Source organism: Centroberyx gerrardi, chromosome 8 (assembly GCF_048128805.1).
Source record: "Centroberyx gerrardi isolate f3 chromosome 8, fCenGer3.hap1.cur.20231027, whole genome shotgun sequence".
Taxonomy (NCBI): domain Eukaryota; kingdom Metazoa; phylum Chordata; class Actinopteri; order Beryciformes; family Berycidae; genus Centroberyx; species Centroberyx gerrardi.
This window is the reverse complement of record NC_136004.1, coordinates 7,261,308-7,288,258: the sequence shown is the minus strand read 5'-3', so window position 1 is coordinate 7,288,258 and position 26,951 is coordinate 7,261,308. Positions and strand designations below refer to the sequence as shown.

Below are 26,951 nucleotides of genomic sequence, written 5' to 3'. Positions count from 1 at the left end.
CTCCACCTCTCCTTGAGATGGCTCCCAATGAGCGGGCTGAGAGCAGGAGATGCTCGCTCGCCGAGAATCAAAGGGCCTCTGGTTTCTCTAGCCGTTCCTCTATTAGATCATGAACTGCACTAGGCGCTGCTGTCAATGGCTAATTGCAGAAGGGCCGTGAGGATTAAAGGGAGAGCTCTTTTGAAATATGTATGGGCTTCAGCAGCTGTTTGAAGTGAAGTGGGACGTCTTTGTCAGGGATGGGACGGAGATAACAACAATAACAACACCACAGGAGAACGTCCCTAACGCCGCCACGGCCTAGCGCCGTGACCCGGTCCGCTTCCACCCCGCCTCTCGGGCGCTGTGTTGCTCAGCAGCCGCTTGCAGAGCGCTCGCCGCATTGAGCCATGAGCATGAAACACACATTACCCACTGACTGAGTGACTGGCTGACCTATGACTTCAGCGGTACCTGGAGGTATTCAAAAGGCCTTGGATGGCTGCTTTGTGTGGCGCACAGTTGACATTTCGAGTTGAGGGAGAGAAAAAAAATGGAAAAAAGAGGACATGAGCCCCGGGTCTCTCAGCGAGCAGATGCCCACATTTAGGAAATAACATCAGATAGGAAGAGATGAGGGACAAAGAGCCGCGGCTCATTGTTGAAGCAGTCCATTGTCTGGCAGTTTGAGAGCTGGCTAACGCCACAGGAAAGGTCACTGGTCACTTCCATTTGGACCCGCACATAAATCCCCCGCTGTCCAGCGCAGTTAATAACACAGCCGGCTCTGAGGGGACCGCCATGCAATAAAAAAGGGAGAAAAAAAAAAGTATTTTGTTTTGCCAACACCTCCCTGTCCCTTTACAGCCGCTGGCCTTGTGCGGCCCTTTGCGTTATTTATAACTTAAATGTTAAAAACAGAGACATCTCTGCAGTGTGCATTAAAAGCCGAGCCTGCCAAACGCCTCGCTGCACGCCGGCTTCCTCTTTTGTAAGGTCTCCCTCTGCTTTCAGTGTAGAGAGAGTGCTTTATGGCAAGTCCCTTGTCAGGATTAAGATGTAGATCCAAGTGCCACAGGGACGAGCATAAATTCTCCATCTCCCACTGTGGACCCACAAAGTGGTGGAGCTCAGGGAGTGTCCTTGAAGTATGAATAACATCACATGCTACGTGTCATTTGTTATACAGTAATGACATGTCCTCGGAACAATCCACATCTCCTGTGGCTCATAAGTCTGTATAAGTGCTTGCTTCCCACAAACCGAATTTTACAAAGGTTACGCACATTACAACATATGTAATCCGCAACGCAGTATAGTTTGCATGTGAGCGGCCTATCTGCGCCAACAAATAGATGGTACAATGGATGGAATGGGCATTATGGGTGGTGGAGCTGTGTCAGTGGGTCTGCAGAAAGCAGATTCAGCACCTGGGAAACATCCATCCTCTTCACTGCAGTGGAGCTGCCATAGTCAAGGACCAGGGATGATCATGTTCTCTGTCCAGTAAATCACAAGGAACACCAGGACAGAGATGGGAAAACACCGGCTCGATGCTGCCTACTGTTGCTGGCCTCAACCGGCCCGCGGAATGAGTGGCAAGTTGTTTTGCAATCCTACGGCACAACCCACTTCCATATTTCTTGGAGCTTTTCGCAGTGGGCAGCTAAAGTCTGGGAGCATAAGCCAATTTGGATTAGCTCCACATTCCAGACAGGTTCCAGTTGGGATTTACAATACTTTTAACGCACGTTCCTCCCTAAGCACAGCTTTAACCTCAAATGCATCAACAAAAATGTTTCACTGACATGTTTTTTTCTCCCTACTTTATTTCACAGATTGTTGCAAACGCTAAGCTAGACGACGCTCCGTTCAAAACAGCTTAGCGGGCTAAAGCGTTACTTTATAATGCCAGTTGATAGTATTCCGAGGTTTTGGGCACCGTCATCTCCACTGAGAACGCACAGTATCGCATTCGAACGCCCAGGCTATTTTCTCGAACGTCTCTCGAGCTCATTTTTCACTTCGGAGTTCACGCATGGATCCAGAATAAATCTCCATTTCTTTCTCTATCTCGTATCCAGGCTTCAGGGGGCACAAGGCATTAGTCTCATGATGCTGGGTTTGTCATGTCTCCCCCAGCTGTGATCTGCCTGAACTCTTACATTACAAATAGCTGGAGGATTTTTCACCCTCTTATCACGTTTGCCAAGCAGGCCTGTCTCTTATCAGCTTTCCGCTAGAGATAAATGGGCTTTTGAAGATAGGAATAAGAGAGCTTTTTGCAAGCTAATTCCAGAGCCCCATCTGCAGTAGATTACAGATAGGTGGTGGGGAGCGGAGAGAGATACATATTTTAATATGTAGGTGGTGGAAGTATCGGGTTGAAGAGTCAGTGTGCTAGAGGTATTACAATGTCATACGCTCCACAACCCACAGACACACAGAACTAACACCCAATAACAAGACATAATGGACTGAGACAATATTTTATAGAGACCTCATCACTGACCACATCAGTTACAGTGCTGCCATTGCACCAATGAGAACAAAATGACATTTCCAACACAGCCTGTCTGGATCCTGTAGCGTAGGAACAGACCATGATTGGCAGGTATAACAAAGCGTATATACCAGCAAACACACATTTCTCTGTGTGCCATATTGAGGCGAAATGGCTTGGGAACATTAACCAAATAGAAACAGAAATATAATTAAATTTCCTCCTAAATCTAAACCATTTCCAAAATACTAATGCTACGCACGTCTGTCTCCGTGACAGTAAATATTTTAACATAATAATCCATAATCTAATAACAATCTATTCTATGTATTATTGCTTTTAGACATTACAGTTACACCGTAATCACTATTTTGTCCCTGTAGCAAGAGCTTCTAAGAAATAAAGAATATCCCATAATATACCAAATCACAAGACGTCTTGCCTTGAATGTCTTTGCTATTACAATGTGAATAAATATATTATCCAACAGCACCTTTACCCAATGAACATCCTTTCAAAAAAGAGCTATAATAATTCTATAATACATTTTAGAAGGATAAGATACAAATGGCACAACAAAACTGCCTACAGGAATGTTACAGGAATATTATAGAGACACCACAGGAGATAGAAAAATACTATTAAGTAAGATAAGGTCACTATAAGCTCACTATTCCATTCCACAGACATGCAATACGTCACTATAGGAACACTGGCATGATACCACAGGACAGTTGTTTTTAATCCTGCTCCTCAGGACTCAGAGTCCTGCTGGTTTCCATTCTAGCCATTTAATCAGGCGCTGATTTACACCTGGGATTCCAGGTGAATGCAATTAACTAGCTGGTAGGATACAAAACCAGCAGTAATCTGTGACCTGAGGACCAGGATTGAGAACCACTGCCATAGGAGATAAAATACACCATACATTAGAATAGAGTCAATATAAGCTTACTATAGAGTACCACAGCCACATTATAAGTCCCTATAGGAATATTACATATGAGATCTAAAATAGCATTAAGTAGGATAAGGTCACTATAGACTGACAGACACACTACAGGTCACTATAGGAGTATTATAGGATTATTATAGTGGAGTCTTCGTTAGAGGCATGTGCTTATTAACAATAGATTTCTGGGTGATGCAAGCGATGACAAAGTGACAGGCTCGTATCATAAGGGGCCAAGTGCGGAACTAATATTACAGGGCGACATGTGATCCAGCCTAACCTTGATGGCTGAGATTCTTGGGCTCAATGGGGGAACAAAACCTAATTAAACAGCTCCTCCCGTGGTAGTAGAAGTCAGACACGGGACAAACTCCAATTGTGTCAATGTCGTGCGCGGTGCATTTGCAAATGGAGAGTAATATAATAAGCAACCGGACCGACAAAAAACTGCTGAGGATTGCGTTACAAAATGAATACAACGCACTATTAATGCAACCAGTAGTGTTAAATAATAAAAAGGCGGATAAAACTATAACCTCGAGTCAGTGATCATCATATCATCACAACCCCAATACGAACTCAAACATATTTTCAGAAAAGCATCAGTTTATTTTTTTTCATTTTTTACGTAACTTCCATCAGTTTTATAACATAGATAACACTATAATGTATAGGCTACTATGGATTTAACCCATGCAGATTTATGTAATTCCTTTAAAAGGTGTGAAAACTCTATTTTTGGAAATAAAAGGTGGATAAAGTGAGTGTTATTTCTTTTCTTTTTTTTTTACCCTCCACTACATCCCTGCTTACAATGAATGCGGGGCGCCTCGTTGGAGAGGAAAATGCGCCTGCCACCGGCGGAAAGCGGCTATACGATACAAATCCCAACAATGAACAGCCTTTTCCATCGCTGTGCTGATTAATTTCGAGCAGAACCGTGGATTTTTTATTCTTGATCATTACAAATATTTCACCTGGAAAAGCGATAAAAGCAAACAACAACAACATCGGTCAAATTTCATAAATCTTACCGAGTCCAAATGCGCCGAGATCGGTCGCGGTGGGTATCCAAATCACCCAGACTGGGGGAAATAAGAACACGGATTTACAAAGGCATTTCACCCGAGCCTTACTGGGGTTAAATCCAATTTGGAAACACAAAATGTCCGATGGTTAGACGGTGGTAAAACTCACAACACGGAATAACCTGCTGGAACAATAAATCTTCACTGAGCGTATTTTTTCCCCGTCTGCCGCGGAGCTGAAAAGCGGTCACACCATCGGGAAATAGTACGAAAATTCAGTTTCTTTCACTTCATTAAAGTTCTGGGGGGCAAATATTCGGGCTCCTTGGGAGAAAACAGTGGATCTTTGTCCAGCCGGAGCGCCGCTCATAGGATCCCAAGTCGTGTAGTGAAAGCGCCGATGACAGATCGTTCACAATAGATTCCCAAAAATAGCAGTCGATCTCGAGCGGAAAACGAAACGAAATAGATATCCAAGAGTCGTGCAGAGGCTTTGTCGTGCACTGGGGGGTTTCGGTTGACGGTTATCCACAAGATCCCGACGCGTTTAATAAGACGAGAAGTCCCGAAAAACGCAGTGCGCTCCGCTCCTCTCCGACCTGCTCTCCGTGCGCAACAGAGAGAGAGACTGGGCTGCGTTGCGCGTCAGGCTGGGTGTGTGTGTGTGTGTGTGTCTAGAGTGTGAGTGTGTGTGGGTGTGTATGTGTGTGTGTGTGTGGAGCCGCTGTTGAAAATGAGGACAGGACGAGACCAGAGCAATCAATGTACGAGGGCTTGATCTGATTTGTTACACTATTCCCAATAATTAACCCAATATTTATTCTTTTCCAGCAATTTCCACGCCTGTGTGCCTTTTAAAAAAATACATAATTTTAGCAAGTTGTGACCGGATTTTCAGGAAAATATTTCCCATATGTGAAAAAAAACCCAGAAACATGCCTAGTATATTTCACAGTTAGTGTATTCATTCACTTTATTGGAGCTAAATATGACTTTGGTTTTCCAAATCCCAAGACAATCTAGCTTTGTTTTTATTACACGCACCAGAGATGTAGTGGGGGGTGAACCCACTTAAACCCACAGTTGTAGGCTTATATAAATCTCTATGGTAAATTCATAGTACATCAGCAGTAGGCAGCAGTATTATCAAACTGATGTAAGTCATATGAGGATTTTTTAAGGGAAAAAAGGAAAAATGAATACACTTTTGGACAATAAAAATAATTTCGTTCATACTGGTTGTGATGCATCATGATGATCACCGACCGGTTTATGATTTACCAGCACGTCACCCACACACACAGACATGTTTTTTTAAAGGGAGCGAAGAACAGAAAACTCCCCCCTATTGACCCATCCAGTCTGCAGCGATTCCCTCAAACTCTCGCTCTAAAGGCGGCCTGGGGAATATGGATTGGCACCGGTCCTGACCGAGCGAGGCTACCCATCTGCTCCTTTTCCACAGTGAAGATGTTATTCTTAAAAAACGCACTTCGGAGGAGAACTCTCCGAGGCTAAAGAGGAGGAGGATGGGGGCTTTGACGTCTCCTACAAAGTTAGCCCCGTGGTTATCCTGTTCACTCCGACGACCTGCTTAACTTAGCCGTGATTGAAGTCGGGTTGAAAGAGGCTTACGCTCGCAAAAAAATGCCAAGACAGAGCGAGGGGGCTCCTTCACAACTCCCTCCCCGCGGATTTGTCTGGAGACAAGTGGAAGATTGGTGTTTACTTTCTGCCATGCTGTGTTATACTCCGCAGATGCCCCTGAGAGAATGGGAGCTCAGTTATGTGAAACAAATCCCTTTATAAAGACTGATAAACACAGTATTGCAAATGGATAAATAATACATTATGATGCCCACCCCCCCCCCTTAAAAACAAACCGGGCATCTATTTTGCGTAGGTGAGGCCCTGCATTGCGTGCAACGTCAATAAGAGTTAAGAGGAACTCTGCGGACTTGTGTCAGGAATGCGAGACTTGTAATTATTTCCCAGCTGACAGTGATTAAGGGCCATCCCCAAGCCTGCAGACTTCCCCTTAAAAACATAGGGCATTACACACACAAACACACACACCCACCGAACCACCCGCCCACACAGGTCAGATTGAAAGGCGCAGGAGTACTTTGAATTCAACGGGGGGAACAAGTTAAACGCCACTAAAACGGACTTCGGTCAGTGGAGCAATTGGCCGTGGTTTTGTTTATCCTAGAAAATAGCAGCTTACCGAAAGCAACCAGCGACCGAAATGGAGGCACGTATATGACGCCGAACCTGGGAAGCGTTCCAGGGAAGATGTATGGAACTGAAAAGCAGATGTCGGACCAGCGGGGCATCCTGGGAACCGAGCCGTATAGACGCTTATAGAAAGAAAACAGTGGAGGTTGAAGCCATCAAGGCATCATCACTCTTAAAAGTTCATATTGTATCGGCCGTTCTCCCATCACTGGTCCACACAAATAAAGAGCAGCAAATACGGGGATTTGGTGTTTTACCCTGTTTTCAAGGACAGTGTGTAGTCCTTTTCCTTTAGTATTTATTTTTCTCCCTTCATTGAGACAGTTGGAAAACCGAGAGGGACACATGAGAGAAGGTTCTGGCAGGAATCAATCTTAAGCCAGCAGGGGTACATATAGTTCCTGAGGCGGGGGGTCCTAACCACTACATCACCTCTGGGGAGGGGGGGGGTGGGGGAGGGCCGGGTGTATTTTCTGTCCTTCAGCACTTTAACAGCCAGCTTTAGGCTCCGCGTCCATTCAGCGGTGGGCCGCTAATGCTGCCAGCCTCGGCCAGGAGAACAGTTAATCTCAGGTAAGCCCGCACTGACTGAGTGGATCTAGAGGCCTGGTCCAAATATCTGCCTCGTGGAAATAGCATCCGGCACACAGCCCCTCCGCAGGCTGGCCTACGCCCCCGCACCCCCCCCCCCCCCCAGCTTCCCAAAATAGGTGTGTACAGTAAAAGCCGTTATGTAAAGAGAGAAGCCAGGAGTGTGGGTAGAAACACGCTGATTCCAGATCAGATGTTGACAGGAAACGCTCATATCGACCACGGTGAGTACATTCAATATGATGCCATTAATTTTTTTGAAGCGTGGCATTTTTGCTATAACAGCACATCACCCCGTTTTGGAATTTGAGACTCTATAGAGCAGATATCCTCATTTAAACTGAACGATATCGAAGCCCGAAGGCACTGGCAGACAAAAAAAATTAGCTCAGCAGCTGATTTCAGGATTACGAGGAGCAGGGATTCAGTGTATCACGAAGCTACAAAGCCTATACTAACAACTGCATCTGAATCCTTACCGTTTCAGGTTCTTTTTTCTAAATCGTTCATTTAAACAGGAACACTGGGCAGCTACACTAACTACCTCTGGAGTTAGCAAGCCGCACATTCATTTCGAATTGCAGCCATCTCCAGCGTGAATCCTCGCCATTACTAGTAATGATGGCGGAGAGGCACAACATAGGCTGTCACCGACGAAAAACGGAACAGAGTCATGTTTTATTCCATTTTATTTCTGCAGCTGTACATTGTAATTTCTATCTAGAGAGTGCCTTGCAGAATCCATGATTTATTCATTATGGGGGCTCGAGTAGCTTAGACCAACTATGCGAGAATGAGCACCTTATTCAATGACTCCCATCTTTCAATACGGACAACATTTCTAGGTCATCCATTTGGAGCACTGGCATACTTCAGAATACAAGTAGCGCTACTGAGAACAGAGGCCAGAGGATGTCAGACACTTTGAAGGGCTCTCAGGAGACCCAACTTAAAGTAAAGGACTTTACAGTAATAGAGGAGCTCTAGAGATCCACGCAACTGAATAAGATACAGAGACAAAACGCTCTATAGGATATTATGCAGAGATGAATTCAGGGGGCCGGTAATGGATTTTCACTTATGTGCAGTCTTCGGCTCTCTGCAATCATATTTTTCGAATCTATCACATGTATAGGGCCTGTCAGGCAGCTCGTAGCGTGTTTTTAACCTTCTTGAAAGTTGTGCTCATCAAAGCCCTCGTGGCAAATGTTTCTGGAGGTTCCTGTTCGACATGAAAAGCCGTCCTGATTGATCGAGGCGATGTAGAACAAAAAGCGCCCTCCGCCAGGCACATTAAAAATGAATTTTCTCTGGGATTCAAAGGGCTGCGCTGCTAGGGCAGAGGGAGATGAGAGCTGGTAGCTCTGCTAGTTTGCCTCAGGAGCCCCTCCAGCAGCTAGTCCCGGCTGATCCATCCATCAGCCTTCAAGCCCACAGAGGTGAGTGACTGTTTGAAGGCTCTGCCTTATCCCGAGGCTTAACAATCCAATATTGGTTGTTGCCGAAGATAATTACTCTCCATTGATGGCAGAATACCCAGGGCTAGCTGCAGCCATTTGCATTGCCCAACACCGCAGATCGATTGGGGTGGAAAAGCAGTTGGGAGCTGATAACAGCGTTGCGTTGGACTTGCGTTCGTTTCCAGGAGGGATGTTATGCTCTCTCTGGCTTTTCACTCTCCTACACCCCCCCCCCCCTACCCTCCCACGGCCTCCCTCCCCCACTTCCCTCTCCTTCCAATGAGCGGCGGTAAAGAATGGCTCCCACTGATAGAATCAGCAAGGACATTGCCGTCTTTATTCTCCCTCAAAGAGCATGCACATGTCACCTTGACATTCTTTATCTTCTTCACAGTGCTGGCGGGAGAAAATGTGCAAACTAGATCCTCCATTTGATACACAATTGTTTATGGACCCTGGTACCTTCATTTCCCCTCCTCCTGAGCTGTTGGGAAGATTGACGGAAGCGAAAACTGCACTTTGCCGCTCTTGTGTGGAAAACAGGAAAACAGAAGGTGCAACCTTGTGTGGTCTTGTCGCCGATTTGTCTCCACCGGGGTATAATTTACACTAAGAAAAAAAGATGGAAATTGGAGAAGTGAGATTAGCAAGTAATTTATGGGCTCTTAGCAGGGTGCCCACAATAACAACATCTGATATGCTCCGCTGCAGTGTGGCGTTCTGAGAGGACAGCCATGCCAGTTGGTCCTGAGTTATCGAGGCTACAGACAGGACAACCAAGCCGCACCAAATTATGCGTGAACACCGAAAGCGCTCTCAATAATCTGAGCCATCTCACGTCGAACCCGCCGCTCGGCATGCGAAACGGAAAATGAAAAACAAGTGGTGTTATTTTCCCTTGTAATAAAATTTCCATTCCTTTAACAAGATAAAAGTGAATTGCGCGCCGACTCGGAAAGTGTGAAAGACGTTTGGAGATGAATTTTTCATGCACATTGATAATTTAATACAGACTGGCACCAGTTTATTAACATTCTATGACTTCTCCCGCACTCTGAGAATAATAACCATATAATCTGTGGCACTTTGGAGGGAGCTGCCATTACTGCCTGATCAGGTGCTCAAAGGTTGTCACCGTCAAATAAAATAGTAAAAGTTTGAAGGCAACTCTGGGGGGTGATAAGTGAATTCTACTTCATATGGTCCCCAGAAAAGGCGTGTATTATAATTGTACAAAATGCTAATGAAAAGAAAAAATACCTGACCTCCCATTATGGAGTATTAGCAGGCTCCGGGCCACATGGCAACGTGCAGACAATAACTAACGAGGAGACAGTGAGCTGCTGGGGAAAAATGGATGATGTCTGAACCAACGGAAGGCTCCTGAAAGGCGATAAAACAGAGGAAAGTGAGCAATGTCTTCCAGGTGCTGCGGAGAACCCAGACAAACTGTTTTTTTTAATGCGAGTCTGACATTCACAGTCAAGTCGCGGAGATAACAAACACTCTCTGAAGGATAAGTATTTCACTCTCCATCCTTCTTACGCTAGAAAACAACAGATAATCGAGGGCAAGCGCCGCCGCCGCACCGGTTCAGGCGCGCCAATGGTTAAAAGCATAAGGAGAGGGAAAATGACAGAGTATTTGTTATCGTGAGCGGCGCAGAGTTGCCGGCAGAGGCTGGAGTGAGATTAAATATAGGGTTACCAGAGCAAAGACCTAATCCGTTCAGAGACAAATGCAGGGTCTCTGAAGCACATTTGTTGTGCGGCCTGAGGTTTAACAACTGGCATTATAACTCCATTTCTCATCATTACCTCCCTGTACTGTAGAGCTGCAGAGATAGGGTCAGCCTGGGAATAGGGGGGGGGGGGGGGTGGGGGGGGAGAGAGTGGGAGAGAGAAAGAGAGAGCGAACAAGAGAGAGAGAGAGAGATGATGGAGACCACAGAGGGCATACGGCACATATTGCATATATTCCCGGCAAATTCGCGCAAACTGCAATTTCATCTTTCTGATTGTATGCGTGCGTCGGGGTGAGCGTCCTCGTGTAAACGTTGGCGGCGCGTGGAAACGGAACGGAAAAGAAAACACAGGCTACGGACACAGAAGTGTTGCGTGCGCGGCCGTGCGGACGTCGACCTCCCCCAGCCCGCCGTACGCCGCAGCGTCTGGCGGCGGCGGGCTGAATACGGACACGAGCGCTCCCAGCAGTAAGCCAGCGCGGCGTCAGATATGGAAATCCAGCAGCATTCATGAATGATACAAGGCCTGCTCTTTAGCCCCACACGTCAAAGGATTTGCCCGGGTGGATGAGGCAGATGCTTTGACAGATTTAAGGGAGCTGGAGAGGGGGGGGGGGGATCTTTTGGCTTCCCACTGCGCTGCACACTAACTCTCTAGTGTTACAGAAGTGTATAATAAGACCCCTTGAGGAAAAGTGTTAGGGAAAAAAAAGAAGCACCCAGGCTTAAAAAAAGGGCAAAAACAACAAAATCTGATTGCATTCAAGGCCTTATTAACATATCCTTTCACCAGCAGAGGATGCCACTGGTTTTAATTCAGTAAGACACAGCTGCCGGGGCCCCGCAATTTCTATTATGACTCTATGATTCAATCAATTACGGCTCTAAAACTATGGCTTAATTAACTCCATGCACAGGCGCCTGCCTTTCACGAGGAGCCATTCAGGAAAACAGGGGAAACAAAATGGCTGCCGGCTTCCCTCGCGCTCGAAATAGAGGCTAAGATGGTGGTGGGTAGATTAACTATGCCCTGTGCAGTTTTATTGATTCACGGTTTTGTCTCGCAGGGGATGTGGAACAGGAACATTGCACTCTTCGTTCTGTGTATGGCCTATTCCTTCCTCGCAGAAAGAATACGCTGCAGCTTTCTCTGGATGGCTGTGACCTTGGCCCATTTTTAGACTTCCACTGAAGACGGTTTGTAACAAAGGATCTCAAAGCCGAGGATGGTTGATAGAGTCGGTGAGTTTTATACAGTCGTTACAAAGTGTTGTTTTTAAGAGACTGCCTCTATGGACCATTGTCGAGTAATATTGTTTCTTTTTTTGTTGTCGTTTCGACGACTATCTCATGACAGAGTCCATGAATCAGCCCAGTGTCTGAATGTGGCAAGACGGGATAATACAAGGAGGAGTTGAATAATCTAATATTAACTACAAGTCAGAGCAGGAAACAAGCCTCCATGAAGCAGGAAAATGGGCAAAAAAAGTCCCCTTTGCGAAAAACAAATCAACAGCAAGCAAATGAGATGAATTGAGTTAGGAATATCACATTACCATCATTAAATAAAATTTACGACAGTAGATTTTAAATCAAATCACGGAGAAAGAGGCCAGCTGTTTACACTGATCTCCTCTGTGAACCGGCGGCGAACTTCAGAGTTGACTCGGAACTCCAATCTACGTGCAAAGCCCAAGGTAAACAAACCACGAGTCCGCTAATTGTAATCAGGTGAGCCGAGAACGGCGACGCCGGCGAGCGGAGAGCCAAAAATGGAAGCGGCCCGTGAAATCTCACACAGGGCCGGGCTGGACGGATCGCGAGTGGCGAGCGTCCGCGACCGCGCACGTTAACTTTCCTCACTTCAATCAACCCAACAGATGGCCGTGCCAGCTCGAGCCTGTGAATCCCTCTATTCATCTTTCAACTCTTCGCATAAACTTCCCTCGGTGGCCAACGCCGTGTTTTACGTTTCTTTGAAGAATGCCTCCTTTATGCTGCATGCATGAGGAGGCTTCTGGAATATCATAGAGCTAATGACAAATAAATGGCGAAGAAGTCTAGAAATGGACCGAAATTAGATTTCAGCCACTTTCGGCGCATCAACAGAAAATTGACTTATTCAATCACATCTCCTTATTATATAAAGTACAGTCCAACTGAGGCCGTGCCATATTATTAGCCTGTCTGTACATTCTGCTTGTGTGTGACGACATTGGAAAGTAATAATGAGACAAGAAGCTAGTTATTAAACCTCAACCAGTGTGGAAGAGTCACCACAAAGGAGTTAAGACATTAACACCAGTCAGATGGTTTCCATTTTAGCCCATAACTGTGTGTGTCAGTACCCAAAATCCCATTTTCTAAGCCAGAAGACCCTTGCCCTCCAAATTAATGGCTTCCACATCCGAGGTTGAGGATCTCAACCTGAATATCTTAACCTGTGAAGAACCTTAGAAGAAAGTGTCTCCTCAGCAGTTCTGGGTAAAAGCCCATTTTCTGTCTGCACTCTTACCCCCCAAAAATTGAGAAATTTGAATTAATTTTGATGAAGATGTCTGCTAATCTGCGGGGCCTTTGTGCAACTAATATGGATTAGGCACTTTAGCCGAGGGAGCCACAGAAAAGCCTCTTTTCATCACAGCTCCCTCCTTCATCTGGCCACAAGCCGGCCGTGACTTCTAACCCCGTTCTCCCCCGGGACGTCCCCTGGACGACCACTCCTCCCGCTCTCCCCAGCGAGCTGCCCCGGCCCTCCTCATGCCAGGCCCCAGCGGGGACGGGAAGGGGGGGGGGGTTGATGGAAGGGTGGTGCGAGGGCAAGGGCCTTCCTCGCTAATTACAGAGATAGAGCCCGAGAGACAGAAGCTGAGAGCCTCTGACATCAGTTTCATATTGGTCTTTTGTTTCTTTGTTCCATTGTGGCTTTGTAGAGCCGCTGCAGGCGCGTCCATCATAACTTCCTGCTCGCCTGTGCCTCGTTCGCTGGACTGCAGAGCGACTGGATACAAAAAGCCCTCCGTTTGCAACCTCAAAGACTTCCATTGTGTTTGTTACTCAAACATGAAATGAATATAATTTCTTTGAGTTTATCGTTTCCTTTCCCCGCGACATACGGAGAGCACAATAATGCAGCTCTGTCCGGTAAAACAATTTACAGGTTATCTAAATCCAATAACACAGAAATGCGCGAAACTAAGTGTATGCATGCTGTGCTGCATTAGAGTGAGCTGACATACACAGAGAGGAAGACAAAAAACAAAAAAACAAAAGAAGACATCTTACTGTGGAGCTATAGAAAATGTCTTTGGTCCAAGAACTAAAAAAATCCCTACGAAAAAATCCTGAAGAAATCTTACTGCTGTAACTGCATTAAAAAACACAACAGCATGGGTTGGACCTTGGGTACAAATGTGAGAGCTCTGGCTGGGATCTACTTTTTCCTCCGACTTAAAGCTCATTCTTTGCCATTCTTTGCATTAAATGCTTTCTATGCCTTATCAAGAAGGGCTTTGAAATTCCAGGGATTCTTGAAATGGCTTGGTTCATTAAACCGAACCTTCAAAACATCAGGATGTCTCATGGTTTATCATGAGACTTTTATCAGGGAAGGCCTTTTGGTTTGCAAATGTATTCTGATTGGCAAAATCACTTAAACAGTACAGACAGTGTGCTCATTATAGCCTGTGGATGTTCGCAGAGGTAAGTTGTTTACTACCTCAAAAGTCTACAAAATCTGGACTTCCTCCCCTCTAACAGTATGCATTTCAGCAATAAAAAAAGGTTGTTTATATAGCAATCAAGCCACGAGCTGGAAAGCGGGGGGGAAAGATTGTAGAAGGGGGGAGGGAAAAAAAACCTCAACACAAAACCACTCGATCCCGCTTTAATAGAAAGCAGAGGAATGGCAGCTGACTGGGGCTCCGTCGTAAAGACAAACAAGCATTAACTGGGATGTTTTAAAGGCAACAACAGAGGGTTTTTATTTAATGTCTTAAAGCTTTAATTGGCGCCTCTGTTATTTCCTCTTCAAGGAACTGAGGGTAACAGTAAACCTAGTGTCAAGGAGGAGGGCCTCGCTGGCTGAGGCGGCCCAGCGGCTCGCCGACCCTCATTGGGCCCGCCGCATCTGTGATCTTTACCAATTGAGCTCAAGAGGCTACGCTCCCCCGGCCCCCGGCTGCCAACAAGGCCGGCCTCTCAGCGAGGGCCTGGGAGCCTAATCGGCCTGGAAGGGCCCTGTCAACCGCTCAGCCTCGGGGTCACATATGGAAGTGACTAGGGCTGTTCTAAGTCACCTGGGGATATTCATAAATCTCCAGGCTGTTTCCTTAAGCTAATAATTGGGGAGAGCCACCTCTCCCTGTGAGTTGTGTCTGGCAATATTATGGTACCAATTTTGCCCTTTTCCACTCGCCTGTCTCTCTCTCCCCGCCAAACAGGAAGTAGAAATCTATGGTAACAGCGGTGACTAAATTGCTCTCTAAACAGCCCCAGGTTTGAGTCCCCTGGAGATTTCTTTTTAGAGCTGCAGGGGAAACCTAGCTATTGAGTTCCAGAGAATGTAGAGCGCATGCATGGGGGGGGGGGGGGGGGGGGGGGGGCTCAAACATGGCTCTCAATAAGCAAAGCTACTTCTCCTGGGCTCTGGCTTGATACATCACAAAAACATTCCAGTCAATGAACTTTATGTACACCGACTGTGTCTCTCTCTCCCATGTCTTGCCTGCGTTAATGTGCTGAGGGTGGGATCCAGTAGACGGGCCGTGGAGCCAGTAAATCTGATACTCTCCTCGAGGAGAACAAGCGCTCCTTTATGCGAACGGTTTACAGCTCCATATGTATTTTCAATTCAGATTTATTTAGTGAGGGGCTCGGTAAGACCCCGGAGGGATCCATAAGCCTTAGTGCTCCGTCTCTACCTCTCTTGTTAGATTTACGCCCTACAACAACACAAACAAAACTCTCGTTTCTCCCCCAGGAGCCCAGCTGTGAATCGGGGCCGCTTCCCATCCAAGCTCAACATGTGGAAGAGGAAGACAAAAAGTGGCTAAATTCACACTGCCCAGGCTAAACCACGCAGGAGGAGGCGGAAGGGGAGCGGGAATCACTGCGGAATGTGTCGATATTTTATGGTGATGACACATGCAAGCCAGTCCATAATCGTTTAGAGAGGACACACAATCGAGGAGGTTCGGCCAAGTGAGGCTAAGTGGGATTGATGGAGCTTAGGCACTTGCCCATACTGGAGACACATTGGGGTCTACGGTGAATACTGAACTCCAGCCCGGGCTCTCATACAACATGATCTGGGCTTTACACAGTCAAAGCCCTCCATCCTCCCTTGCATTGTCTTGTCTGACACGTTGAAGGATGTGAGGGAGCCGGGTGCAGACAAAGGCCTCTCCCGGCTGGCCCATTAGCTGGAGAAAGCGATGTCCAGAGCGCTGGAGCATGTCCCCTGCTCCCGGGCGGGGGCTGTTTTATTAATGAGCCAATCGAGTGAGTGCAGGCCGGGGGCTGGTCACCGCTGACTGCGAGAAGCACCTTGGGCGGCCGGCCCGGTGAGTGAGTGTGGCTGCGAGGCAGAGGAGCGATCCCTGCAGGGGCCCCAGCCAGTAATGCACTCCCTGGCGGGACTCGGTGGAGGCACGTTTGACAAATGGACTCCTTTAGCGGGGCTGTGCCGAGGGATCTGGGCTCTGGTGTTGGCTCACGGCTGGTTTACCTGCCCACCGCCACGCTCGCTTCTTCATCTACACCGCCTCCCCTGAGCTCAGACAGCCACTGACTGATAATGGGGCCATGTACACATGAATGGATGGGCCAGGCTGCCAAAGACACACACACACACACACACACATACACATGCGCGCACGCACACAGACACTGAGCCTGAGTGTGCTGAGATAGGCAGTGCTGGCCAATGTTGTTAGTAGCACGGAATCGTGTAGTTGGAGCCGCTGCTATGATCTAATGTCTGTGATGGATTACAGTGGAAAACTGGCGAGAGAAACCTTGCACTATCTTTGGAAAAATAGGGTAACGAGAGGTGCTTACCATAATATGCAGAGACAACATAATAACTTGTTATTTGCATAGTCACTGGTCAATATCAGAATAAATGTTTGATGAAGTTAAATGACTTCAATAGCAGTAATTCACAGGCGTTTGATTTGCCTTTTGGAAAACACAGTGAGAGTTTGTTTTGACAGACAGGTTAATTTACTCCTGAATTCCTCGTATTGCGTCTGAATCAGACGCAGACGGGAAGTGAGCGCTCTGGCATTTGCGGCACACTTTCTTTTCCACAGATTAAACTTTTGTTGACATTTATCCAGCGCCGAAAACATCAAATCTTCGGTGGACTTTCTTTTCTCTGGGCAAACAATCTCTTGTTTTCCAGCGCGGCGGCAGATGTTGAGGTGGGAGACAAGCGTCGCGACAGATCTGGATGTGTGTAAACAAGGAAGCCGGGCGCATTCGTGTTCTCTTTCGCGTGGCGCGGGGATTGTGACAAATTCCAGAGCAAGTCTCTAGCGAGTCCCGCCGCTTTGGTGTCAGCGCCGAGCGGCTGTCTGCGCGTGATGGAGCCGGGGAAGCGCTGAGCACCGAGGCCTCCCGTGGGATGCGCGCCGAACAAGATGTCGCCTGTCAAGCGAGGAGCATTTGAAAATAAATAACATCAATGATGATTTCAGTTTACTTGTCACGAGCGTGCGCGCTTTGAGAAGTGATGCCATCACTCCGCCGGGGAGGCAATCGCTCCTCTTCCCTTCCCTTTTTTTCCCCTTCCCCCCTCTCTCTTCCGAGACAGGCCCGGGCTGCTAGATGCACTCCATTTCCTATTCAGATTCAGCATTAATCTGTCGGAAGCTCCAGATATCAGTCTTAACAAGCGGCTGGTTCAGATGTGTGATCGTTCATTAGAGCCACCATAATAGGAATGGCGGATTACTCAATAGCCCATTTCTCGATCTTTGAACGCCAGCTGCTTTCAATAGGCAAAGTAGGTTACGTTTACATTATCTTGGCCAACCTGAATGCTTATTACAAGGATTACGTGTGACATGTTACACAACAATTCCTAACAAAATATTTTCCATTACTTGCAGCGACCTTTGACAGGACTATGAATGAGTTTATGTAATGCATTCTAATCCCTCTAACCTGTATTATATTGAATTGTTATGGAAAACACACAGTCCCAATGCAGTCATCCAAAATGTCAAATGACAACACCAATAATTACAGTGTGATTCCAGAGCAATTCCAAGGACAATTTATTAGCCTCGACTGTAACTGAGTTTATTCAATAACTCGCCGCGGGACGACAGGTGAGACCATTCATCAGAAACCCAACTCTGTGTGTGTGTGTGTGTGTGTGTGTGTGTGTGTGTGTGTGCATGCGTACGCGCTCATTTGCCCTCAGCACATTGGAGCAAAGCCCAGCAGGGGAGCCTGAACCGATTGGAGTCTCAAAAAAGACCAAAGAGCACTTGTAACACAAAGAGCTTCATCTCGGCTCCTTAAGGAGAACCATCTGTTGTACTGCAGCCTCTCTCTCTCTCTCTCCCTCTCTCTCTCTCTCTCCACGGCTCTACAGTCGATCGCAGGTCAAGAGCAGGAAAACAAATGTGCGCTGTGCACATGTGTCTGTCTGTCTGCCATTCCTCCAGCCAGAGATTACATATCAGAATGTTCTTTTGGCAGCGCCGCAAAAGAGAAAGAGAGAAAAGAAACAAAAAACCCCCCCCCAAAAAAACGGTCCCCAAGGTATGGAGGCCAGATCTGACTTCCTCGGAGAGGCATCATAAATTGTTTGCAGTGTGTTCATCTCTTGGAGACTGGGGCACATCTCCAGTGGATGGAGACCGGGAGGAGGGGAGGGGAGGTGGGGGGAGAAAGTGCGGGAGGGGTGGATGAGGTGAAGGAAAAATGTGGGGAACTGAGGGACGGGGAGTTTTTGCATCTGGGTTTGGCGGTCGGCTAGGAGACGTTTCAACACGCTTGTTTGGGCCTCTTTCCTGTGTTTTTTTTTGGGGTTTTTTTTTGCGAGCGTGACTGGTGCTGTCACGGCTCGTAACTCCACCTGCCACTGACCGCCGGGGCAACACACACACACACACACACACACACACACACACACCAGACAGGAGGAGCCGAGGGAGGTCAGGCCTCTCTGTGTGTGCATGTGTGCGTCTCCTTTTCGCTCGTCCCACTGGGAACTCGCACCAGGTGGTCCTCACTAATGCTGGACTTCAACGTCTCCTCGTACGCTGCTACTACTGCGTTGCTGAAGTCGTAAATGCAGCTTGCCGCAGCATGATTTTGGTTGGAAATACTAACAAAACAGACCCTGTAAACAAAAGTAAACAAAAAAAATACAAGTGCAAATCAAGAAATGCCTCCTAAGCGTCTCCTGCCTCCTAAACATCTCAGATATCATAGAAAATTCCCTCTTCCCCAATTGTATTTACCACTTTTTAGGGTTGTTCATATTCACTCAATTCCTAATTTCAGTATTTCCGTCAGCAAATAAAGGCAGCATAAGCACCAAGTGTGTATGTGTGTGTGTGTGCATGCCCATAGACGAGCATACCTACATACCAATCAGCGTCTATGTGTGTTCCTCTTGTGCAATAGCCTTCCATCCCTCCACCCCCCCCCCCCCCCTCCCGGTCTCCCCCATTCCCTGGCCGGGCTGCAGAGTGAATCAACCTCTTGCTGTGCGCTCCAGAGCCACAGGCCTCTAAAGCCTCCATGTGTTTCCCACTCACTCAGCACATATCTGCCTTTGATTTGGGGCTGGTCTGAGGGCCGATCGATCACGGCTTAAAGGCCCCTAATCAGGAACAGGAAGGAGGGATGAATAAAATCATACATCATGGCTTTTTGGCTGCTGCCCCCCCCCCCCCCCGCTATTCTCTCCGTCTCGCTTTTTCTCTCTTGCTCCCATCACTCTCATGACTGTGTTTGATGTCTGGAAACACCCAGGAGCGCTGAGAGCAGCTCTTTGCATGGAGGGAGTGGTGTTGGGGGGGGGGGGGGGGGAACAGACAGACAGAGAGACAGACAGACAGACAGAAAGAAAGAAAGAAAGAAAGACCACAATAGCGAAAGAAAGAATGGCAAATTAAGTAAGATGACAGTAAACATGTCATCGCCCTGAATGAAACATTCTCCCTTTGGACCAATCAGTAACAAATGACCTTTGACCTGTAATTGCAGTGCCTCCCATGGGCCAACAATAGTGTACTATTGCAAATGCTGGAGCACAGTGGTGAGATGTGTTTCATCAAAATCTAATCAGCGGCGTCTGCAGATATGATGCGTGACGGAGGAATGACGAATGGACGAGGCCGTCCCGCAGCCCTCCTCCCCGCGGCGAGAGTGACAACGAAGGAAAGAAGCTCCCAAATGTAATATAACGAGTATGATGGACGCCTCTCCCCCCCCAGCTCTGCGGCAGGGGAAGGTAGCCCACCTCGGAGCGAGAGAGCCAGCTCAGCCTAAGCCAAGTGGAGCAGAGGGGCTTAAGATGTCGGTGACCAAGAGAAGAAGGGGATAAAGGAGAGGGAAGGAGAGAGCGGAGAGAGAAGAGAAGAGCAGTGAGTATATGGAGCAGAAACCCAGAAGCCCTCCTGTCATTTGTGGCCTGGCTGAGCCTTTTATCTGTGCCTTCTCAGATGGAGTCATGTCGAGAGCGGAGAGCGGGAGGGAGGGTTAATGAGCGGCATTGACTGCTATCAGCCTCAACAGTGCCCAGGCCCCTGGCCTTTATAAAAGAATCATATCCTCTCGCCCTAATTAAAAGGCAATGCTTTTACCTGGAGGGTGACCCCTCTGAACCTGCTTCCTCTCTCTCTTTAACAACCACCCCCCTCTCTCTCTCTCTCTCTCTCTCTCTCATCTCTTTCAATCTCTCCATCTGGTGATTCCTTCCCCTCTCAATCCAGATCCCAAGAGAATGGTGGGTTGGATCTGAGAGTAAATGATATCTCCCCTCCAAAAAATGAAGAGAAAAAGAGTGCAAAGACGGCAAAGAAGTGCAAAAGACTGCAAAGAACAACCGGGAGCGTCGCAGAGAGACAGAGCAGATATCATCCTCTCCCTTCTCTTGTCACCAATCCCTCTTGGCCCCGCCCCCGCTTGATCTTCCTTACCGGTTGTGGGATTAATTGACTCTGTGCTGCGGTATCAGGGACTCATTGCTAATTTGGAGGGCCGTCCTATCGGATTACCAGCGAGAGCAGGGAAGGGAGGCCTTCCATCCCTCGCTACCCCCTCAGTCACCCCTCCACCTTCACCTCTCTCTCTTGAAAGTACGATGCAACAAAATAGCTGCAGCAGGCATTATTAATGAACTGGAATGGGCGAGGAGGGAGGAGCTCATTCCTTATTTATGAGAAGCTAACCAACTGGCAACCTCCCTGACAGTCCTATTAATGATCTTTAGTGGCCCTAAGGCCATTCCATCTCTCTCTCTCTCTCCCTCTCTCTCTCGCTTTCTCAAGCTACCGTACCTCCTTTCTCCCTCATTCACCCTCCCCTGCCGTCCCACCGACCCCGCCTCCTTCTCTTTCTGCAACCCCCCCCCCAATTCGGCCCGTCATCCCTTAACCTGGCAGGGCCGCAGTAGGCTAGGGCAGTGGAGGGGAGGGGAGGGGAGGGGAGGGGAGGTGGTGCAGGCCTGTAATTTGTGCAGAGGATTTAGACATTACAGGGGGAAAAAGGGCCCTCTGGGGACCAGGCAGTTGATCAGCCGCGGCCCCGGTGGAGCGAGCCAGACAAATAACAAATGACAGCTCTGTGATTAAATCAAACCTTCTACTTTAAGTGTTGAAGTATCTGCCTGTCACTAACAATCTAGGGCTTGTTAAAGCATCCCCCCTCCCTTAAGATCACTCCCTCCCTCCCACCGCAGAGTCCCATCAAGCTCCCCTCGTCCTCCCCTTCCTCCACACTCCCCCCCACCTTCCACTACCCCCAAAACACATCACTCAAACAGCTCCCTCTGGACACCCCCCCACCTCCTCTCTCTCTATCCCCGGCTAGCCATCTACTCTCCGGAGAATGTATGAATTGCCACACACACACACACACACTGCTGTATGTGAAACAATGTCCACATACCGACAATTAATTAGTGGTCTAACATAGAGTCTGGAAATTCAACTGAAATGGATACCATGGCTAATGCCTTGGAATAAAAAAATTATGACAATAGATTTAAATCCATACAGTCAAGCTTTACTGCATCATGGAGAGCCCATACAATGTGAACCAATATGGCTGTAGTTCAATGACTCCATTACTCGGTTTTAATGGCTTTATTCCATAAACTGATGTGAATATTCATATAGGAGCTCATTAGGGACAAGCACTTAAAAAAATATATCAGTAGTTGATGGAAAATCTTTTTCTATAATAGTTGAGGTATGTTTTAATAATTTTTAATGGTGCTAATGAGTGGTTATGGCTATACCTCCAGTTGCCCGTCTTCTTTGTTTTTATCCTTTCATTTGTTTTTGTATAGGCCTACAGTGGCTCTGACTAACACCTTGTACGTGGATGGATCTGCATATATGTGTATCTGGTAACTTTATATATGGTAAATAAGGTAAATAATGGAAAATAAGGTTATTCTGATATATCCGTTTTCTGATATATTAGGATGATATTGGCCTTTTATTAAATATCAATATCAGCCAGTGAGTGTCGTCCACCTCTGTTATGACAGATATGAGGCAGTTTGTGTTACATTACATGGTTACTGTATAATTGATCAATACTACATTGGTTCTCCATGGGAAGCCCTTAACCTGAATTTAATCTAATATGACATTTTGATTGGATTTCATACATATCAATATCAAAATCAATATGTTTACTATTACTGTTATTATTATTATTATTATCCTGGGTTTCAGTATAGAGTTGTAGTGTCCCAAGGCTTTTCCACCCTGCCAAGAATAGAATTCTAGGGGAAATACTATTTTTAGTATTTTGGGAATTTTTGGCACGGAAATGGTCAAATTCAAAGATACTGAATATCAACACAAAATATCAGTAAATATCAGTAGCTACCAATAATACCAATATTGTACTTCAAAAAGCCATATCTATAGCTATCATTTCAGTTCACTATTGGTGAACATTGGTGAAAATGGCAAAGACATTTAATTCAGTAGGCTGGATATATTCTTGCTACACATTTGTGCTATATTTACTAAACCTAATAAATGAACAGACTATAGCTAGTAAAAATCCAATCCTATTCATTATAGAAATGCTAGATTAGGCTATGTTTTTATGTTGCCTCTGGAGATTGAGCAAATGCAGGACAATCAGTGCTGCTGTTAATAGTCTGTTGCTTTGTAGTGGGACCACGTCAGCCATGTTGTTTTGCTGCATAACCTGCTGGGGTGAGTCAAAACAGTCTCCGACGACATTAAAACACCGCATGACGCTCTGCTCTCCTACCTATCTGCCTAGCCTTTTCACGGCACATTAAAATCATTACGCCTCACGGCCACAAAAGCCGGCTGAACCATCACAGAGAGAGTGGGGGGGAAAGCGGGGGCCATCGAGGGGGGAAGACAACACAACATTTATGATTTTCATCAAACCCAGCTCTCTTGGACTGACCCTATCAGGGGGTTTTATTGTCTGCTAGGGTATATGGAGCCAGTATTAACCCCTGCGGTGGGCCTATATACCCTTAACAAGGAAGCCAACGGCCCCTGGAATAGCTAACATTTACAACAAGTGCCATAACTGGTGAGAATGAATGACCAGGAAGAGGCGACATCTTAGCTTGGCTAGGGAAGTTAGCTGACCTTATAAAATGTCTGTCTGCTCAGCTGCTCTCTTGCCTGTTGGGCAGGCTCTTGATGTCTAAACGGTGACATGATTTAAGGGTAAATTAGTATTCATCACACCAGTCACAAGCCATTAATCTAATATCCCCAACATGAAATGATATGCAAATTGCTGCCCATTGTAATGCCGCACCATGCGTCAATGCTTCAAAATGGCCACCGCTGCATCTGCATCACCAGTCACAACAGAAAATATACTGTAGGTCTACCTTGGCCTTTGAAAATGTAGTAGATCTTGAAATGATGCCTATGTATGGTTTTGCTTTGGCAAGGATAGACAAGGACAGACTAAATATTATTTAGGTATATGGGCAGCAGGTTGGTTAAGGAGTCGTCAAAATGGGTTAGGGTTAGGGTGTTGGTTTGTGCCCCGGTAAAGTTCCCAATATTGACGAAGCCCTGCATGCGTAGCCTATGCACCAGCCTGCTCCAAAATGGGTTATTGTTACTAGTTTTAGCTAGCTTCCAACACCCATTTTTGGAGCGAGCTAATAGAAATACATCATGGGGGATATAGTATACAGTGTTTTTAACGTTAGCTACTGTAGCTAGCTTCCAATACCCCTTTTTGGAGCGAGCTAACAGACATACATCATGGGGGTTGGGTCTATAGTATACAGTGTTTTTAACATTAGCTAATGCTACTGTATAGCTTAATACCCGTTTTTAGAGCGAGCTAATAGACATACATCATGGGGGTTAGGTATACAGTGTTTTTAACGTTAGCTAATGCTACTGTAGCTAGCTTCCAATACCCCTTTTTGGAGCAAGCAAACGTTTTGACTACTAGACTCCTTAACCAACCTGCTACCCATATACCTAAACAACGTTTCCCACCCCACACCATAGTAAAAGGACACCAGAGGACAATTGCTTCTGGCGGTCTGCCCGGCTCTGAGGCTGAGGCAGGGGTCTGAGCCGTGTCGGGGAATATGCCCGGTGACAGATGCTCGGGAGACGTGGGGCACGGCGGAGGTCCAGGGAGAGCAATTAGCACAAACGAAGCGGCTACGTCGTTAGCTGGTCTTTATTAGCCCCAGTGATCAGTTCAGAGGCCATTAGTCTCCTGTGATCACAGAGTTTCCTGGTTGGCTCTGCCCATTACAGGGTTTGTGATCGCGCATCTACAGTTTCCAAGGTAGTGACAGACCCATATATCTCTTTGCCGATATTGGCCTTTTATTAAAAATCAGATTATCAGCCAGTCAATCTTGTTCACCTCTGATATGATGAGTTTGCTTGATTACATATAATAGATCAATACTACACTGGTTGTCTATAGGAAGCTATAGGATTATAGGATTATAATTATTACTATTATTAGTAGTAGTAAAAGTATCAGTCGTATTAGTATTCGTAGTATCAGAAGTAATACTTTTGGGAATTTTCTGGCATGGAAATGGTCAAAGTTAAAGAAATTGAATATCAGCAGAATCACTGAATTTATGCTAATGCAACATTTTGATCACTTGATTCATTATTATTGTTATCCTGCATGTTTTAGTATCCCACTGTCTAAATGCTGTTTCAGAGGCTTTTCTGCCCTGACAAGAATACAATTAATGTATTGGAATTTTTTGACATGAAAATGTAAGAAAATATCAGTATCGATATTGGCCTTCAAAAGCCCATATTGGTCGAACCCTATTCTAGGGAGGGTCAAAGGTGAAGGGTGTGTGTGTGTTTAAAAGTCTTGATAGACAAATTACTCTTCAGGTCTGCAGCAAAGGCTGGGAAAGTTTAGTACTTTGTGTTTAGTTCAGTTAACTCTGAGCAGAGGCTTATTGGTCAGGTAGTTGCCATTTAATGGCATTGAAGTTTAGCTGTGTTAGTCCCAGCTGGACACAACCAACTGCACAAGTTTTGTAATAAAGCAGATAAAGTAAAATGAAAGGACAGGCAATATTGTGGAGGTAGTGGGGAGTCCTAACAAAACAATAATAAATGCCTCTACAATGAAATGTTGGGGAAAAAAAATCCAATTTAATATTACTGCAAAACCTATTTGAGCTGTAATCATAGTAAATGCACCTCACATTAAGAGCTAAATGAATACTGCAGTAACCACCATTATCTCCCTCATTACAAAGAAATATTTGTTCATTTTGGTTATATTTGGCCGCGCTTAGTGCTATTCTTTATCTTGCCAACTTTTTGAAGTACCCCGTCTGCTCAAAGCTCCCTAACCTGGTGGGAATCGCAGTACAGAACATCCTGCCCCTGTACCTGGTGAGATATCACTGGCTAGTGGGGGGCTTAGGGACATCATCAGACATCTTGTACGCCTCTCTCCTCTGTCCTGTATTGCATGCTGGGAAAGCGCTGCCCTGTGTGTTGTTCCCCCTCCCTTGCCCGGGCCCGGAGAGACCTCGCCGCTAATGTTCCCCCCCCTGTTTTACAACGGTACTTCCTGGAACAGCCCCCCTACTAGTCATCAGATGCTACATTAAGGGAGCACTCTGAAGTCTTCCTGCACCACTAAGGGCCCCTGATAAATAACTTATGGGGGAGAGGATTCAAAACATCTCTCCTATTACTAGCCTCAATTCATTTTTTACAGTCCCCCGAGCCTCCCATCTGTCCTGCACTTCAAACGCATCTGAACGCTCAGAGATACTTTCCCTATTCTATCCTGTGGGATCCTTGTGAAGGTAGGGAGGGAGGGGAGGTAGGGAGGTGAGGGGAGGAGGAGGGAGGGGAGGAGGGAGGGTGGGGGTGGTGATTGGTGGTGGGGTGGAAAGAAAAGAGGAGGAATATGACAGAGCCAGGAGCTTTGAGCGGCAGAATGTGCCGAAAGCATCTCTCCCATCACCTTCCTCTCCGTCTATTCTCCACGGAGGGGAAGAAAGAAAGCATTTGAAGGAGAGGAGTGGAGGGCGGAGAGGGAGACGACGGAGGAGCGGGAGGGAGAGATTTGCGGTTGAGGCGTCATGGTCCGGCTCAGAGCTGCCACTCTCTGTCAAATTATAACACGTCCAACAACTCGGCTTTTTCTCACTCGCAATTACAAATTAGTCCATTAGGCTGTCGGCAGCCTGTCCCTTCTCTTCTCTGAGCTGGAAGGGTATGTTTGTGTGTGTGTGTGTGTGTGTGCGTGCGTGCATGTGTGTGTGCGGAGGCCCATAAGGGTGGGCAAAGGGAGGAGAGCAGATGGGAGGGGACCTTCCCTGGGTGGGAGATGGCAGTTTTCAAGTCACATAACGAGACAAACAAGCAAACCAACAGTTGTAATTTGATGTGATGTCGACAGTAATTGTCTTTGATGCTGCGGGTAGGCGCTTGGGTGGGTGGGTGGTGTGTGTGTATACGTGTGTGTGTGGGTTGGGGGAGCGGAGGGGGGGCGGCCATGGAGTGGTAGTTATGGAATATAAATTGAGGCCGCCTGTTTTCCTAGGGAAGAAAAAAAAACACAGGTGCCCATTTTCGTGAGACGGTCAGGGGCAGCGTTTTAGTCAACCGCCCTATCGGCTCAAATGGATTTTAAATTAGCAGTGAGAGCACGGCGAACGACATATCTCAGCTGAAAGGAGGCCGATCTACAGAGTGCAAAGCGCATGACATGTATGGATTCT

General features: G+C 46.7%; 1 protein-coding gene across 6 annotated transcripts in view; it reads right to left on the bottom strand.

Annotated features, from left to right (window-relative positions):
- fbrsl1 (fibrosin-like 1) overlaps window positions 1-26,951 on the bottom strand; it is a 272,295-nt gene that overhangs the window by 56,097 nt on the left and 189,247 nt on the right. Inside the window, exon 1 of one of the 6 annotated variants that reach the window (XM_071902694.2) lies at window positions 4,469-4,505. The exons of the other annotated variants lie outside the window; for them this stretch is intronic. The gene's annotated coding sequence lies outside the window, so the exon portion shown is untranslated. Of the gene's footprint in view, window positions 1-4,468; window positions 4,506-26,951 lie in introns of those variants that run through there. 6 annotated transcript variants of the gene reach the window in all.